The sequence below is a fragment of the Podarcis erhardii genome (assembly GCF_964252035.2).
Source record: "Podarcis erhardii genome assembly, chromosome: 12".
Lineage (NCBI taxonomy): Eukaryota > Metazoa > Chordata > Lepidosauria > Squamata > Lacertidae > Podarcis > Podarcis erhardii.
The window spans coordinates 22,460,944-22,477,434 of record NC_138513.1 but is presented as its reverse complement, the minus strand read 5'-3'; the positions used below and the strand labels follow the sequence as shown (position 1 = coordinate 22,477,434).

The following is a 16,491-nucleotide window of genomic DNA, read 5'->3' as shown; positions in this document are numbered from 1 at the left end:
TGGAAAATTGGGACCCTTAGAGGGTATGCAGATGCTGTTGGACTCTAACTCCCATCGTCCCCAGCTGATATATCCAAATGGATGGCAAAGCAAAGAAACATCTCCTCCTAAAAATACCAACACATATATCAATCCATGAGGTCACAGTTCCCATCATCCTTGACTACTGGCAACCCTGACTATTGGCAGGCTGGCTGAGGGCCACAGGTTCATCATCTCTGATCTAGACCCCTTTTGGTGTCTTTTTCTTAAACAGGCCCTAACATACTTTTTATTCCACCAAGCCTTCTCTTAATTTGTGATTTGGGTGTGGGTGTTTTATAATCTGATTGTGTTTTGTTGATTTGTAATATTAATAATTACATTGTATTGTTTTAGTATGTAAGCTGCCTCGTGAAACCCTGGAACTGAAACCTAAGGTAAAAATAACATAAATGAACAAACAAAAGTGTGTGGCATGAAGAATCCTGGCCAGAGGTCTCTACTTCTGCCTACCTGCTAAGCAATCCCTGATTTTCCAACAAAAAGTGAAGATACCTGATTTTCTGGAGGGAAAAAGCAAAGCTCTGCCTTTCCTGGATGCAGTTAACTTTCCTTAGCAGGCCTATTGATCATAAAATTAATAGCAGCTTTTCATTTATTGTCAGTTCCTTCAATTTGTTCACCATTTAATCCTGCATCCCCTCTCTTCCTCTTTCATGGATCATTCCTTTTTACCTCTTCTCTGATGAGCGCAGGTATTATCACATAAAATCTGAAGTCTGTCCTCCTCCATTCATCTTCCCACATCTATCCTGTTGCAGTACTTCAGGATTACAATGCAGGCCTCTCCTCACTTAACAGACTGAACTGTGCTCTAGCTCTTTATTTCTTGCTGCTGTGCAGCAATTATCACCAACACAGCATCATTTAGGGACCTCTGCATATTTCACCCAACTCTGTGTCTAGCACGTAGGAGAGACAGACGTATGTGTAGTGTCATTCAGACTCAACATAGATAGGGCCATTTTCTAAGCCATGATGAAAATCATGGTTGAGCCATAAGTGAGCAGAAATCAAATATCTATTAAGCACTTTGCAGTACCATGTAGAACTTGTCACACTGCTGGACAATGAAACACAATTCTCTTGATTACTATTATCTAGATGACTTTCTTATAAAATGTAGGTTAATCTAGTAGCTTTTTGAGAAGACTCAAAAACTGATGATGTTAAACACTGTTATTCTCCATCTTCCTCTTCTTTTTTATTCATATATTATTCACAAGAACTCCTTTCTATCAAGTCTGATATTTCCATGCCTTGCTCCCCAACTTTCAACAAAGCAATTCCTACCTTTCTATAAATTCAACGTTCCGCAAACCATTTTCAGCACTGACTTTCTTACATTCATTTCATTCTGTAACAATACCGAAGCAAACCCAGGTGCTTGCCATATCACAGACTTGTTTTATTGGAAAGGACCTTGAAGGTCATCTCTCATCGTCTGCTCAAAGCAGGATCTACATTGCAGGAGGAAACTGCAGCATCCCTGACAGATGGCCAACCAGCCACTGCTCAAATATTTCCAGTGAAAGAGAAGCCTACCACTTCACCTCCCTCAGGTGAGAAGTGAGTGTCACACTGCCATTTTTAAAAACAATCTGAAGCAAAGAAACACAAAATTCATTAACTTCTGCATTTAGAGCAAACAAGGTAGTTCAGGTCAGTGCTATAACATGATGCAATAATTTCAGTATGTTCTGATTTCCCAGCAACCACCTATGCTGTGAAGAGACTTTTAAATGATGTGCTATTCAGGCTTAATATTTCAGCTATAAATGTGCTCACAATTCCATATCATCACCCCCACCCATTATCAATGAATCTTTAGTAAAGCATGCCTTGTCATTTCTTTAATTATTTGATGACAATTTTCCAATATCAATCTAATAACTCTGCCATCTGATTAATTAACATAGTTGAAAAAGACTAAAATCTAAGTGGCATATACCAAAAGAGACCAGTGTCATAGAGATACCCTCCACTGAAATCCAAAACAAAATAAATTAATAAAAATAAATCATTGACAATTAATCAGTCATCCCTAAGTTATTATTATGTGCCTCCAGTATGGATTACTTCAATAACTCAAATATTACAAATAGTACTGTTTCTATTCATTAAGCTGCAGATAAATCAATTAGTTCTTCAGAGTCACTGTCTTGTCCAAAAAATTATTAGCTAGGCTTCTTGTTGTAAAACCACTTTCTTTAACCATTTCTTCAGTTGATAACTCAAACATGCCCATTATCAATGTATAAAGAAAGACAAATATTTTCCATTACCAGGAGTACTTAACACCTACTTATTTACCAGAGGCACCGTCTTCTCTAGTTGATTGAGCAGGCCCGATGCGATGTCCTGATGTCATTTATGTGACATTGCCCTCTGAACATTGAGGGGGCCTGGGCCTCTCCAAAAATATATTAGGGGGAACTGCCTCAGCCCTAGGATCCAGTGCCTATGCTATTTACTCAAGTTTTTGCTGGCTACTAATGACTGGATTGAAGACAGAAGTGCCTGGCGTGCTCTGGTCCATGGGGTCACGAAGAGTCGTACACGACTAAACGACTAAACAACAAATGACTGGATTTCAGTAATATATATTGCTAGCTACAGTGGGTGGACTATTATAGTAGTTTCTAATGTTTTCTTAGTGCCCTAGTGAAATGTGCAAATGAGACGGAATAACCCACAACCCATTCCCTCTCTCACCTCAGAATAATCCCCATGGAGAAACTGTATCTGAACAGGGCCACTATTCTTAATTCATAGTACTCACTTAGCTAGCAGTACTGGACAAATTTTAGATTATTATATAGATTAGGGGCAGCCAACATGTTATCTTCCAATTGATGTGGACTACAACAATTAGCTGAGTTAGCTGGGGTGGACAAGAGGGCACCAGATTGGCTACCCCTAACTTAGATGAAGATAAAATAAATAAAGCTAGAAGGTGTTCTACCTATATTTTGAGAAATTCCAATTTAAATATTAGCTCATTTCCCTCTCTACCTCAGTTGTCTCGGCCTTAAAAAGGTAAAGGTAAAGGACCCCTGACAGTTAAGTCCAGTCGCAGAAGACTCTGGGGTTGTGGTGCTCATCTCGCTTTACAGGCCGAGGGAGCCGGCATTTGTCTGCAGACAGTTTTTCCAGGTCATGTGGCCAGCATGACTAAGCCGCTTCTGGTGCAACGGAACACCGAAACCAGAACAGTGCTCAGAAATGCCGTTTACCTTCCCGCTGGAGTGGTACCTATCTACTTGCACTTTTTGGTGTGCTTTCAACCTACTAGGTTGGCAGGAGCTGGGACCGAGCAGTGGCTGCCATTGTATTTGCCCACCCTACTCTGAAGCAGGGGTGGGGAACATTTTTCAGCCTGAAAAGCTGCATTCCCACCCAGGCAACCATCCAGGGGCCACATACCAATGGTGGGCGTGGCCAGAGACCAAAGCAGGCAGAGTAACATAGGTAGATTTTACAGGTAAAATATATTTATGTATTTGCATGTATGCATTGGAATGTCTGTTGTAGCCTGATTGGGTTGAGATGTGTAAGAAACATAATCATTTGCTAAAGAATTCATTTTATTTAGGTAGGAGCTATTAACCTGGACTAAAATCCAAAGCACAAGTATACCCATGCTTCAATTCCATTGATTTCAATTGGGACTTAAGTCCACATATCATTATATGCTTGCTTGGGGGCTCAGGGATTTGCTGCAAAGCAATGATTTTATTAAAGGATGCAGCTAGCAGTATGCTGGTAGAAAAACGTAGCCCATGATTACGGAAGAATACAAAGCAAAGCTATTTCCTCCTGTCCTGTTTCTCAATTGCAGCAAAGTCCAGTTGAACATTATGCATTCCAAATCATGTGGTCTTCCATACAAAAATAGTTGTGACAAGATTTGCCAGAATTATTGCACATACTTTATGATGAGAGTTAAAAAAGCAGCCAAAGGCATATTAGATTTATACCCCCATCTGTGAGTTCATTTTGGAACTCCTGCCATCTAAATGCATAAGCACACATTTCAGACTCCAAAAGCACCTTATGAAGCTTGGCTCATATGCTCTGCTATGTTCCTAGGAATATTAAACAATACCATAACCTTTTCAATGGCTATATAAACAAACCCAAATCTGGCACTCAAGTAAATCATGTTACATGGAGTGCAGGGATAAAGATTCCTTTTCTTCCTAGCAAGTGGCGGCTTTTGAAATCACCCTCGGTGAGAACCACGTGGAACTCGGTCTTATGGAAAGATCCAAAATAGATTTAGCTCTGGGGACACGATGGCCTGTCAAAGTGGATTGTTTTATGTCTGCAAGTTCATGGTTACAAACCAATGGCAGCGCATGCATCAGATTATTTTTTCAAGTGAGTAACAGCTTGGAATGATTGCAAAATAAAATGAAAATCAGTTCAGGATGGAATAAATGCAGCACATTGTTCAGTTCCATTTAAATGTCAGGGGGGAAATGGTAAGTGGGGAATGAAAAGGGAATGTAATGGACGATTCTGGACCAGGCTCTTTTTTTATTATGATGTCAGAACAGTAACTGTAATCACAACATGAAATGCTTTGGGGTCATTTTCCCCACTGCTAAGCTTTATTGGCACAATCCTCTTTGTTTTACCAATGAGAGATATCTGAAGGTGAGTTTAAATGGATCAAAGTTTAAAGAAGACTCACAAATTAATAACTATCAGAAGCGAACAGCCAATAAGATATCAACAATATGGCTTATACTCAGTGCTATTTTTCTAGAAAAAGAGGTGCTGCAACTCACCATGAACACCTCCCTTGTTCTCCTATAAAGGTAAAAGGTAAAGGACCCCTGGACGGACCTCATAGGTGACTATGGGGTGCCGCGCTCATCTCGCTTTCAGGCCGAGGGAGCCGACGTTTGTCCACAGACAGCTTTCTGGATCACGTGGCCAGCAAGACTAAACTGCTTCTGGTGCAACGGAACACCGTGACGGAAATCAGAGCGCACAGAAACACTGTTTACCTTCCTGCCGCAGTGGTACCTATTTATCTACTTGCATTGGTGTGCTTTTGAACTGCTAGGTTAGCAGAAGCTGGGACAGAGCAGCAGGAGCTCACACCATCACACGGATTCAAACTGCCGACCTTCTGATCATCAAGACCAAGAGGCTCAGTGGTTTAGACCACAGTGCCACCCGAGTCCCTTATAATGGCAATGGCACCCACCTGAAAGGTGCCAGAACTGAGCTCTGGTGAGCTCCAGCTATAAAAAAGCTGTGGTAACAATCCATTTATTCCCAGCTCACTTAATTATATCTGAATTCAGCTATATGTCTCCAAAATATGAATCAAACACTTGGTTCATTAGCTGTCATAAAGTAGAAAGGAATCAAAGTCTCAGTCATGATTTTCAATATAGTTTGTCATCTTACAAACTAAGGAAAATTGGGGCATCACAATAAAAATGTTTTTAAAACTGTATTCATTAGGAGGAAAAATAGTGTCATTGCTAATTGGGGACATCCAAATTATTGCTAATGAAAATGATTTGCCTTTTCTTGAATCACTTCTATTAAACAGATACCTTTTTAGCTCAGGGTAATTAAAAGCTTAGCATTTAGAACAAAGTGGTAATTTGTTAAGATGTGTTGCTATAGATCATTAGAACTGTTCAAGGTTCTCCCTTTAGAAAATTGCTCATACTGCTATTGCTGAAAAACATCTTACTGAACTTCTTAAAAGAATTTTATCTAAGTTGTCATAAAAAGAAGGGACAAAGTCTAATAATCTATTTATGACAACTTGTATAATTTAACTATTGCCCCTCTTCCCTCAATATTCCTGTTTTAGATCCTGCCCCAGTTGAATAATGGCTGCCATAATTTGTGTCCATACTTAAGGTAAAATGTGCTAAATTCAATTTGTATTTGAGCTGCAACAATTTGTATAATAGCTCCGTCTTTTATTCTCTTCATAAAACTGTTATTTTAATTCTGACCAACTTTATCATGAAGACACAAAATCTACAGCAGTCAAGTTAACCTGACAGCTAATATACTCATACTGACTATGCATACACAATAAAAAAGTCTTCCTTATTGTATTAGTTGCTTTTCTTAACTTCTTCAATGCATTTGCATTGTGAATACATATGCATGAGGAATAGGAAATTATTTTTTTGTCTATATTCCCGGGTGGGGGTGGGGTGGAGGAAATGAACTGCTCAGTAAGGGTGCGGGGAGAAATATTAAAATGACAACGCACAAACAGTGGGCAGAAAACAGAAGTAAAAGTGACAATTGTTTGCATTTTTCCTTGGTTCTGAATTCTGTACATGGCTACAAATTTATCACCTACAAAATGCCAATATCTTGTCCTCATTATTATTATTATTATTATTATTATTATTATTATTATTATTTAGGCCAGCTGGAATCCAAAGAATCATTTCTGCAAATGCATTAGGGCAGCCTTCAAAAACCTCCATATGTTTTTTGTACTTCAACTTCCAAGCAGCTCTAGCCAGTATGGCTGTGCTAGTGGGAGTTACAGTCCACCAATGTCTGGAGGGCACCCTGTCCTGTTTTTCCTTTTCTTGGCCGATACTTGTTGGAGTAGTGACTGGTCTGGTGGAGCTGCCATTCTGACACCAGTGTTGCTGAAGCTCACCTGGGTGTGGCAGGGTGGTAGCATAGCTGGTGCATCCAAACAGTTCAAAAGCACACCACTACAATTAAATAAATTAAGTACCACTGCGGCAGGAAGGTAAATGGCGTTTCTGTGCATTCTGGTTTCTGTCATGGTGTTCCGTTGCACCAGAAGTGGTTTAGTCATGCTGGCCACATAACCCAGAAAGCTGTCTGTGGCCAAACGCTGGCTCCCTTGGCCTGAAAGCGAGATGAGCACCACAACCCCATAGTCGCCTTTGATGACTCATAGGGGTCCTTTTACCCTGCCACACCACACCTCACTGCTTAAATGCTATCTTCTAGTTCTGCACTGTAGCACTGTAGCATGAAAATTCAGAAGAAATGCAGTATTATCTGCTACTTGCCTTACTGGTTGAAGTTTCCCCACTGTCTGAAAACTCACGGGGGGATTGTTCTTGCAGCAGTGGGAGAAGTGGTGATTGGCATTTTGCGAGTTTAAAGCAGATAAAAGGTTAGTTTCAGGAATGGGATCAGTCATTCTCTTGGCAAAGAACGAGTGTCATGTGTCAGCAGTACAGAAAGGCGACTAAAGTTCATGGATTGATTTTCTTCTCACAGTCAGTCGTCAAATGTGCTGTAGATGGCATATTTTGATGACACTGCATTTTGTTCCATTCACTCAGTACAGGTAGAGAGACAACATAAACAAACACTGGCTCCATAAGTCTAGCGTGTAAGCATTCCATGCGGAAGGAGACTGTGGCTGCACATACATTAAAAGTCCCTGCATCTCCTCACCAGACGATGTATGGATGCCATTGGCCAGTTCAGGAAAATGTTTGAGTCTGCAATTACTAGGCACAGAAATAGGGCAATTATTTGAGCAGGGCTGCTGAAAAATGTAAACACCCATGCTTGCATTATTGCATTATTGGAAGGGTCTACTTTGAAGTGGACATAGTCCCTCTGAGCTCACCCATACTTGAATTTGGACTCACATTTTACTTGTGGGGGTTCTAAAGTATCTCTGTCTTTGGGCTACATATAAGCTCCACACAGCCAAACAGAGTCTCCATATTCTCCTGGGCTTCCCGGCTCTGGCTATTAATTGCTGCCAGGAATCATGAGGCTTATAAAGTCTACAGTCAGAAAAAGCTCCACTCCAGGTTGTCACACAGTTGAATTCTTGATGGGCTACAAGCAGGGTCTTCTTATGGCATGGAGTGGCTCCTGCAAATACTTGGGCCCCAAGCCTAAATTAGCACCTTGAGCCTTGTAAGGGTCAGATAGCAATTACAGTTCTTTAAAGGACTGGTGATAAATGCACCACTCCACTTTGGTGCTTCAAAGTGGAGTCATCTAACTCCAGCTTTAGGATAATTTTTGAGGGAAACTCTGTGTAACATGCATTGCAATTGTCTAAATGAGAGAGCACCAGTATGTGTAGCTAGACTGCCCCGGTCCAAGAAGCACTGCAGCTGGCAAACCAGTAAGATCTGAGCACTCATTGCCACTGGGTGTTGATGGTTTTAACAGCACCCTGAAGCTACAAATTGCAGAGCGCACAAAAAAGTATACATTTCCTACAAAAGAGACACAAAACTTTTGATTCCCGAGTATGCTAAAGCAATCCAATATTAGAAGCACCGGGGAAGGCAGCAGTATATATATTTTTTAATCACAGGTTTTTATGGGCATTTCCTTTCTGCACATTGTTTCAGGGGTGGTGCAACTCCTCCCAGAACAGGCCATCTACCCACCTACAAACAGCCTACCACAGGAAACAGTCTTCTTTTATTGGTTGTCATCCAGCCCATTATTGCCTCCAGACACTGGACCAGCACTGAATGCCCTCTCCTGATTCAGATGGCAAAAAGAGTCCTCTCCAACTCACCATTCCTGGACAGGAGAACCAGCCTTTGGATGAGAACAGAAAACAGTCTTCCTCAATCTGATGCCTCCAGGTGCTATAGGACTACCACTCCAATCACCCCTGGTCATTAGCCATACTGGCTGCTGCTGCTGGGAGTTGTAATTCAAAACACCTGGAGGGTCTCAGGTTGGGTAAGTCTGACATTCACTGTGGTATATATGTGACTGCAAATGATCCACAACAAGTCATGGGCTTGTGCAGTTATTTCACCTATCTTCCTTTCTATCAGAGAAAGTTTAATTTAGCACAAGATTAGTTCATAAGTGATTTGCAATCTTTACAGTAGTTAAGGGGAGGAAGGAAAATTAGATTTGATCACCCTTGATTTTCTTTTAGGTTAAAAAAACAAAAGTGAAATAAAATTAACAGTGACAGTAATGAGTACTCTGAAGTATCTCCTATTGTGTTTGATAAAGCTTATTCTTAGGTCTGCAAAGGGATCTTGAGGCTGTGTGAAAACAGTCAAGCAAACAAAAAAGCAACAGGTGTTGATGGTCAAGGCTGAGTACACAGTCATAAATCTGTGGCCATTTCAACCTGTTTCCCATTCCGCAAAAAAATTAAGTAAGTAAGTTGCCCTTAGTTCCCCAATGAATTTAACAGGGGCTTAAGCCAAAAGTAACTTGTCTCATTGATTTAAATGGGATCCAGTTCAGCTAACTTTGTTGGATCCAACCAAATACACTCTCACCCTGCTAAGAAAGTATTAGTAAAACCTCTTATAAATCTGTAGCCATACTGGTAATTTTTCCATTCCACAAACAGCAAGCAGAATAAATTAGTTCCCACAGAAATAAATGGGACTTAAGTACAGTCATAAGTAACTCTATTAGCCCATAAGAAGGGGCTGTAGCTCAGTAGCAAAGCATCTGCTTTGAGTACAGAAGGTCCTAGGTTAAACCCCCATCATCTTTGGGAAGGGGAAGACTCGCTGCCTGAAATTCTGGCAGTGTTGGACAATACTGAGCTGGATGAATCAATGAGTCTGACTCAGCATAAGGTCGCGTCCTACGTTCCCTTCGACTTCAGTGAGGTCTAAGTTCAACTAACTATGTCAGATGCAGTCCAATAAACAGCACTCCGGCTAAGAAAACGGTACTGAAAACTTGCCTGAAACCCACTAGGACCAACCAGACAACAAAGTCCATTGTTATTCCATTTGGACTTGATCGGGGGAATCACAGATTAGTAGCATTCAAGGATTAATAATGTCATACAGTAATGAAAACAATGACCCGGCACAAACTTGGTAATTAGTATGCAGGAGCCTGCCCATTTTCATGGCACAGGTTACTGAAAGCTCATCACCTCTGCATTTCCCCCTAACTTTACTTGTCTCCCTGATGAGTACTCAGACAAATTGATTTTTTTATCCTAATTTTCAAAGCTGTTCATGTTTTCAGTCTACCACAGAGACCATCTGTCTCTCTAAAACCATGACTTCCTTTGACAGCTCTGTTCCTCAGGAACAATGGAGCTGCCAACTGTGAGGGCTAAGTGAGCACATGGTGCACATCATCTTGTACAGCTGACCTAGCACTGGGGAATTTGCTTTTTGTGTGTGCAAAAGATTAGAATGGGCACAGCCCATTCTGACTCTCCAGCAAAATGAACAATGCAACCTCCTCTGCTTAGCCTTCCTGCTATACAACGAACACCAGATTACAATTGGAGCTGGGCCAGATTTTTAATTTTAGATTTAGGCTTATTCTATATATGAATCGCTTCCCACAACAAGAAACCCGAAGTGTTTAACAAGAAGAATGAAACACAGTAATGAAAGTACATCACCGTATTAAGTAGCAGACTCAGAGTAAAAACATCCACTAATGCACATTACTTCCCTCCCTGTGTCCCTTTTTCAATTTCGAGCTATTGTACCTTAATACATAGTTCAGTTGTTGGGTAACATTAAATTCTTATATTCAAAGTAAGGGTTGGGTGGGAGGCAATATTTGATAGACTTATCACTTTTCGTTTCAGGATCCGTTCTTGGAATCCCATCTAGGGATGATTTGGTTTTATTCTAGGGATCATCAGATAAGGGCAATGATCTGTGATAACACATAATTGAAAGCACACAAATGATTAAGATTCATATAAAGAAGGCAGCTGTCTATTAACTAAGATTCTACAGAGATAATTAATAGTTTTACATCTCTGATAATGTGAGATTTTAACATGGAGTGGTTAAGTCCAGAAATCTGCAAATCCCTGTAAAGGGATTGTTGCAAATTTGTTGGCTGATTAGCAAGCTAGAAAACTCAGTCCAAGTCACACTAGTCAAACATGTATCCAAATCTAGACTCAGCAGTAACTAACAAATACCAAAGTCTGTAGTTCTGCCTCCAGGATTTGGCTCTGCTCACGATGGAGATAACTCCTAGCCTGGGAGTTTGGAGCCTGATCTGAAATTTCATAAACCTCAGTAAGCACACATATCAGGAATATGGATTCAGATTCATACCACCATTTAATACACCAAATGAACATCCAACTTCCTTGAAAAATTCAAGGCAAAGAGACAAGGAAAGGCTGGCCAGCTAGATTTCATCACAACTTCAAATGAACATGTGAAGGAATTTCCACACAAGGAGGCACTGAGCTGCTTCCCGAATTCTCATTGCCCAGAGATTGCTCAAACAGGAGCAGCAGAACTAAGACACCCACTTCTGCATGTGGTGGGACACATACAAGTTTGGGAATTATGGTGGTGTACACACCATACATTTAAAGCACATTTTCTCCACCTCCCAAGAAACCTAGAAACTGTTGTTTGTTAAGGGTTCTGGGAAAAATTGTTCTTTGAAGGGGTAAACTACAGTTCCCAGGATTCTTTGGGAGGAGTGCTTTAAATGTATGGTGTATATGCAGCCCGAGTTGAATATCACAGCATGGGCAAGGCTGATACCAATGCTTTCTCCCCAATGGTGGAGCCAATCAGAAGGCAAAGAGCTATGCCCATGTGGTATGATATCACACCAAGGGGAACCATTACCCTTGGGAAGCAGCATAGTAGATAACTGTGACTTTAATTAGTCTGTTGAATGAATCTGCAATCTGTTTACATAGAGCTTACATTTTTTAAAGATGCTGATTGACAGGTTGACATAAGAACGACTAGCACTGTGTGCCTCTTCCACTACTTTAGACAAGCAGGAACAAAGCATGATAAACAAGTACACAACTTTCTGAAGACATATGAAAGCAGCCTTGCATCAGGAAGTTTTTAAAGTGCGATGTTTTGGTGTGTTTTTATATTATGTTGGAAGCCACCCAGAATGTTTGGGGCAACCTAGTCAGATGGGCATGTTATAAGCAATACATCATCATCATCATTATTGGAGCCCATGGACTGCAACTCCCATCATCCCTGGCCTTTGACCATGCTGGCTGTGGCTGATGGGAGCTGGAGTGCTTCACACATGCAGCAGTGAAAGCTTTTTACATTCAAAGGAGCATGAGAGAAACAGATCCTACTCCAACCTTTCAGGTTGGGAAAGGCTGTTTCTGTAATAGATTTTGACTGGTCAAATGTCAAAGTAAAAGAGCGTAAGACAACAGTAATTTATTATACTGCTTAGACAAGCTACATCCAATCAAGAGCAGTGTCACTATAAGGTTTTTTGGGTTTTTCTTTTAGCTGTAATGTAAGATCAAGCATTAGGCAGGATAAATTCTTGTGTTACTTTAACTGATGCAAGCACTGGCAAGAAACAGATCACAGAAGATCTTGACATTTTTCTTTATTAATCAGGCAGAATTAATTAAACTGCATTTCATAATTCAACCAAAGTCTTTGGCTGCATGATTAAAGGAACAGGCCACGTTGCAGTGCAATCCTAACCTGGCCTACTCAGAAGCAAGCCCTATTGAATTTAGTGGGACTTATTCCCAGTTAAGTGGGGTTAAAATTGCAGCCTTGAAATTGTATTTTTTTGTGTGTGTATCAGTACAGAAGCTAAAAGTGCACCACCTATGATTCTACCTGTTCCTTAAATCAGTTTGTGTTAGTTTGTTTTAATTTCTTCTATTTTTAGTCAAATGGCAAGATGAATAACCTATGAAAACATTCATACCCCGCTTTCCTCCTTATATAGCTATAAGGGAAAAGGACCCAGAAATGAAACAGAAATTAGTTCCTTGTGTTGCTTAAAATCAGCACCTTTTTTAAAACATTGGCTGTAATCCAGTGCAGTTATTCTGACTTAAGCCTAAGTGATTTCAATGCCGTGCCTGTGCACTGGATCATGGCCATTATCTTGTTTGCATATATCTGGATGCTGTCAACTGTATTTCTTATCTAGCTCTATATTATTTTATCGTCCTTTACTATTTGGAACAGTATCCATTGATGATATCGATAGTATGATATTGGTAGGCCATTTGGGCTTTGCTCACTACTATGTGATCTACAAAACTGCCCTGTTTCATTGAAGTCTCACAGCAGATCCATGCCAGCCTAGGCACCTAAGCTCTGGGAAAGCCCAAGACCACTTGGCGTCTTGTTACCACATAGAATGCAGGCTGAACAGCAGCCCGACATGTTTGCAGGTAGAAGCAGGTGCCACAGCCCTTGTGAGACCTGGCTGTGATCAGTTGTATACACATTAAACTCCCCCCACCCACGGTGTTTTAATTTTTGCATTGCAACAAATAATATTTTAGGTACGGCCAACTGAGAAGATCTGGCCAAGTTAAATCACGCTGGCTGCCAAAACTGTAATAATATTCCCAGGAGGTAGTAATTTAATGTTTCTTCATCAGAAAAATAATTAGCTTTGAACATTTATTTGATAGCTCAATGATCTTGCCTTTCAGAGATGGCACAGACCATGCTGATGATTCCACTTTGTTCTAATTTATAGTTACTGGAACAGTTCTGGTGCTAGGCTATGAAATAAGGAGGGGGAATCCATCCTTGTCTTAATGGCTTTATATTTGAGGGTGGTGGATGTGCACTGCCGGCTGTCTTGAGAGGTTGTTCTCGTTCATTGCCTACGGTGGGCCAGAGCTGATCCAAGGTATGTTCATAGGACCTGCCTTGTATGTGCTGAAATGCAACTGTCATCACCAGTCAGTGATGTACTGCACATTGCACAAGGTTGAAGAATGTATATATCCCCCCCTCCAATTTGGTATTCTTTCAATTAAATGAGTGGTATGCAGGGAATTGGTATTACACTGAGTGACAGTGTGGTATAGTGGTCAGAGCAGTGACAGGAAACCTGTGAGCTTCCACTTCAGCCAGCATGTCCAGTGATGTGAGATGATGGGGGGATGTTAGGAGTGTCAGACTTCAGCAAGGGAGCTGGGTTCAAACCCAAGCTCAGCCACATCAAAATGTTGCTAGATCAGCCATTGTTTCTCAAACTGACTGACTTCACAAGACCTGAGTTTTATATGTCAACTTTTGGCTATTTGTTAACACAACTGGTCAACAAGCATTTGTCAGGTTGTTCATTCTGCTAAAAGGTATTGATTATTAGAAGTCTTTACTAGTTAGCAGTCTAGCTGAGGAACAGGTTGCAATCCTCTGCACAATTACCCAGATTAAGTGCCATCGAACCCAGAAAACATGAATAAGATAGCACTTTGTCTTACCTGTTAGCCTGGACTTCTGAGGGTTACTACAATTGCCATACTATGGGGAGCTTAGGTTTCATTTTAAGAATAGGCTATAATTTATTTATTTTTTAAAAATTCTAGTTTGTGTTGATTGGCTTTTATTCTTTGTGTTTTATCATTTTAATATCCTGGATTACAACCTGGGATCATATAATGAAGGGTGAGCTAGACAAGCCCACTGATGCACTTTTACTTGAGAATAAGACACATTGACTTCAAATCCTAGCATCTCTCTGAAACACCAATTCTAGAATTTGCTGGCTATCTGTAAATGCTGTCTTTTTATCTGTAAATAAGCCCTACCAGTACTTTGAGAAATGAGGCCCTTAGCTGAAGATGAACAGAGGGATACGGAAAACAGCAGGAGAAATTTTCAGATAAATAACCTTCTGTTCAAGAAAACTGCTACAGGGCTCTGCTTGTCCGCTTCCCTCTTATCTAACGTGGGACCCACCAAGCTGATCAAAATGGCCAGTTAGCAACTCTGTTCAATGAAGTGAGAATAATGTATGGGTGTCCATGATTCTATTATGCTGAGGAAAATACTGCAAGGGCAGCTAGTTTTAAGGCATTTATCTTATTGTTTAGAAATCCTGTTTGCGTGGGGAAACTGCTGATAGTCAATATTTATTTTGTTTCTGGACTGTGATCTTGTTTTTGTTGTACAGTTACATTGCCACCGTTGTATTATTATTATTAGTTGATAATATTCTAGATTTAATAATATGTTATTTTATTAATTTAATAATAGATTTGTTTTCTTCTTCACCCCATGCGGAACCCCTGCAGAGTTAGAGATAGTTCAGCAGAATATCACTTTGGTACACTCAATAAATAAAAATTCAAAACAACAGTCGTCCAGATTTTTAACTCCCTTCTACATGGCTCAAGCACTGTGCGCAACTGTCAATTCAAATTAGCTACCAAATCCTGTTGTTTTTAAGTACCAAATGACACACCGGGGAGCTTGTCAAGTCATAAATAAAAAGAGTGCCCCCCCCCATTTGCCACGGCAGCTTTTATTTTTTTTTTTTTTTTTTAATAATATTTATTAAAGTTTTCCAATTAATTACAAATTAATAAAACATCCAATTTCAAATCTTTTTCCAATTACATCCTTTCAGGACTTCCCCTTCCCTCCCCCCCTTGTATTCCAAATCTCTCAAATGATCTCAACAAGTTCTTCTCCTCAATTCAAACTTGTTATCCTTAACCCAATTTTTTTTTTTTAAAAAAAACATTATTTTCCATTCCCCTAAAATCGGCTTATTCCCACCACGAGTTCCCCACTTTAGAATACCATGTAGATGTATATAGCCTAAATAAAACATAGTTTACGCCTTTAAGGATTCCACATTTCCCACCCCCCCTTTTCCCGGTTGCGTTCCCAATGTTCCTCAATGTCCGATATTTCCACGTCTCTCTAAATCATAGTCCTTTGCCAGTCCTCTTTAGTTTCGAATGTCCAATCATGGAAGGATTCTGTCTCAAAGAGAGGCCCATTTTTTCCATCCAGATTTTTATATCCAGGAGTGAAAAACTCCAAATTATAATCCTTAAGCTTGTCAAATCTGGATGTCCCAAATGTCCCCACTTTTAACTTGGTCCAATTCTTGTTATTTTATTGTTCTTATTGTCCCTGCTTTCCTGCACAAATGTCCTAATTCCAAAAGTTAGTTCCTTTACAGAGGCTTGTTATTCAGAAACAAAACATTACGTCAAGTTCCTTTCATTCCACAACAGATGATTCCATTGTCTTCTTCGGTGTAGTGGCCTCTGTAGTCATAATAATGTTCCATTTCTGCAGTTTCCCAGGAGATAAACAGTTCAGTTCCAATTTCCAGCTAAAACTTGTAATGTCCATCGGCTCCTCTAGGTGGATTGCAAAAACTGAGTTCTCTTCCAGATCGCATCCATTAGCCCTAGTAACTTTGTAATCCTTATTTAAAACAATTTGTATCCAATTTATAACAAATATAACCAGCAAAGTCCTTGTAACATAGTCTCTATCTTATTTTCCGCTTTGACAGCTCTTTGACAGCTGTCAAAACTTGCCTTTCTCCTCTCCAAACTCCGTCATCGATCGCTCCCGGGGTTCCAGGGGGGGTTGTTTTTAAGTCCGAATTCTCCTTTCCTCCTCCAGCTCAATCTCATATTCTTCACTCGTGAGGTTAAAAACTTGCCAAAATGATGTTACTCCGATCTTAGTTATCAGATCCTTTGCTTTGACCCTTCTACAATGG

At 40.2% G+C, this 16,491-nt stretch overlaps 1 protein-coding gene across 1 annotated transcript in view; it reads right to left on the bottom strand.

Annotated features, from left to right (window-relative positions):
* ZNF804B (zinc finger protein 804B) overlaps positions 1-16,491 on the bottom strand; it is a gene marked incomplete at its 3' end in the record, with an annotated part of 177,064 nt that overhangs the window by 16,276 nt on the left and 144,297 nt on the right. The window lies entirely within an intron of this gene.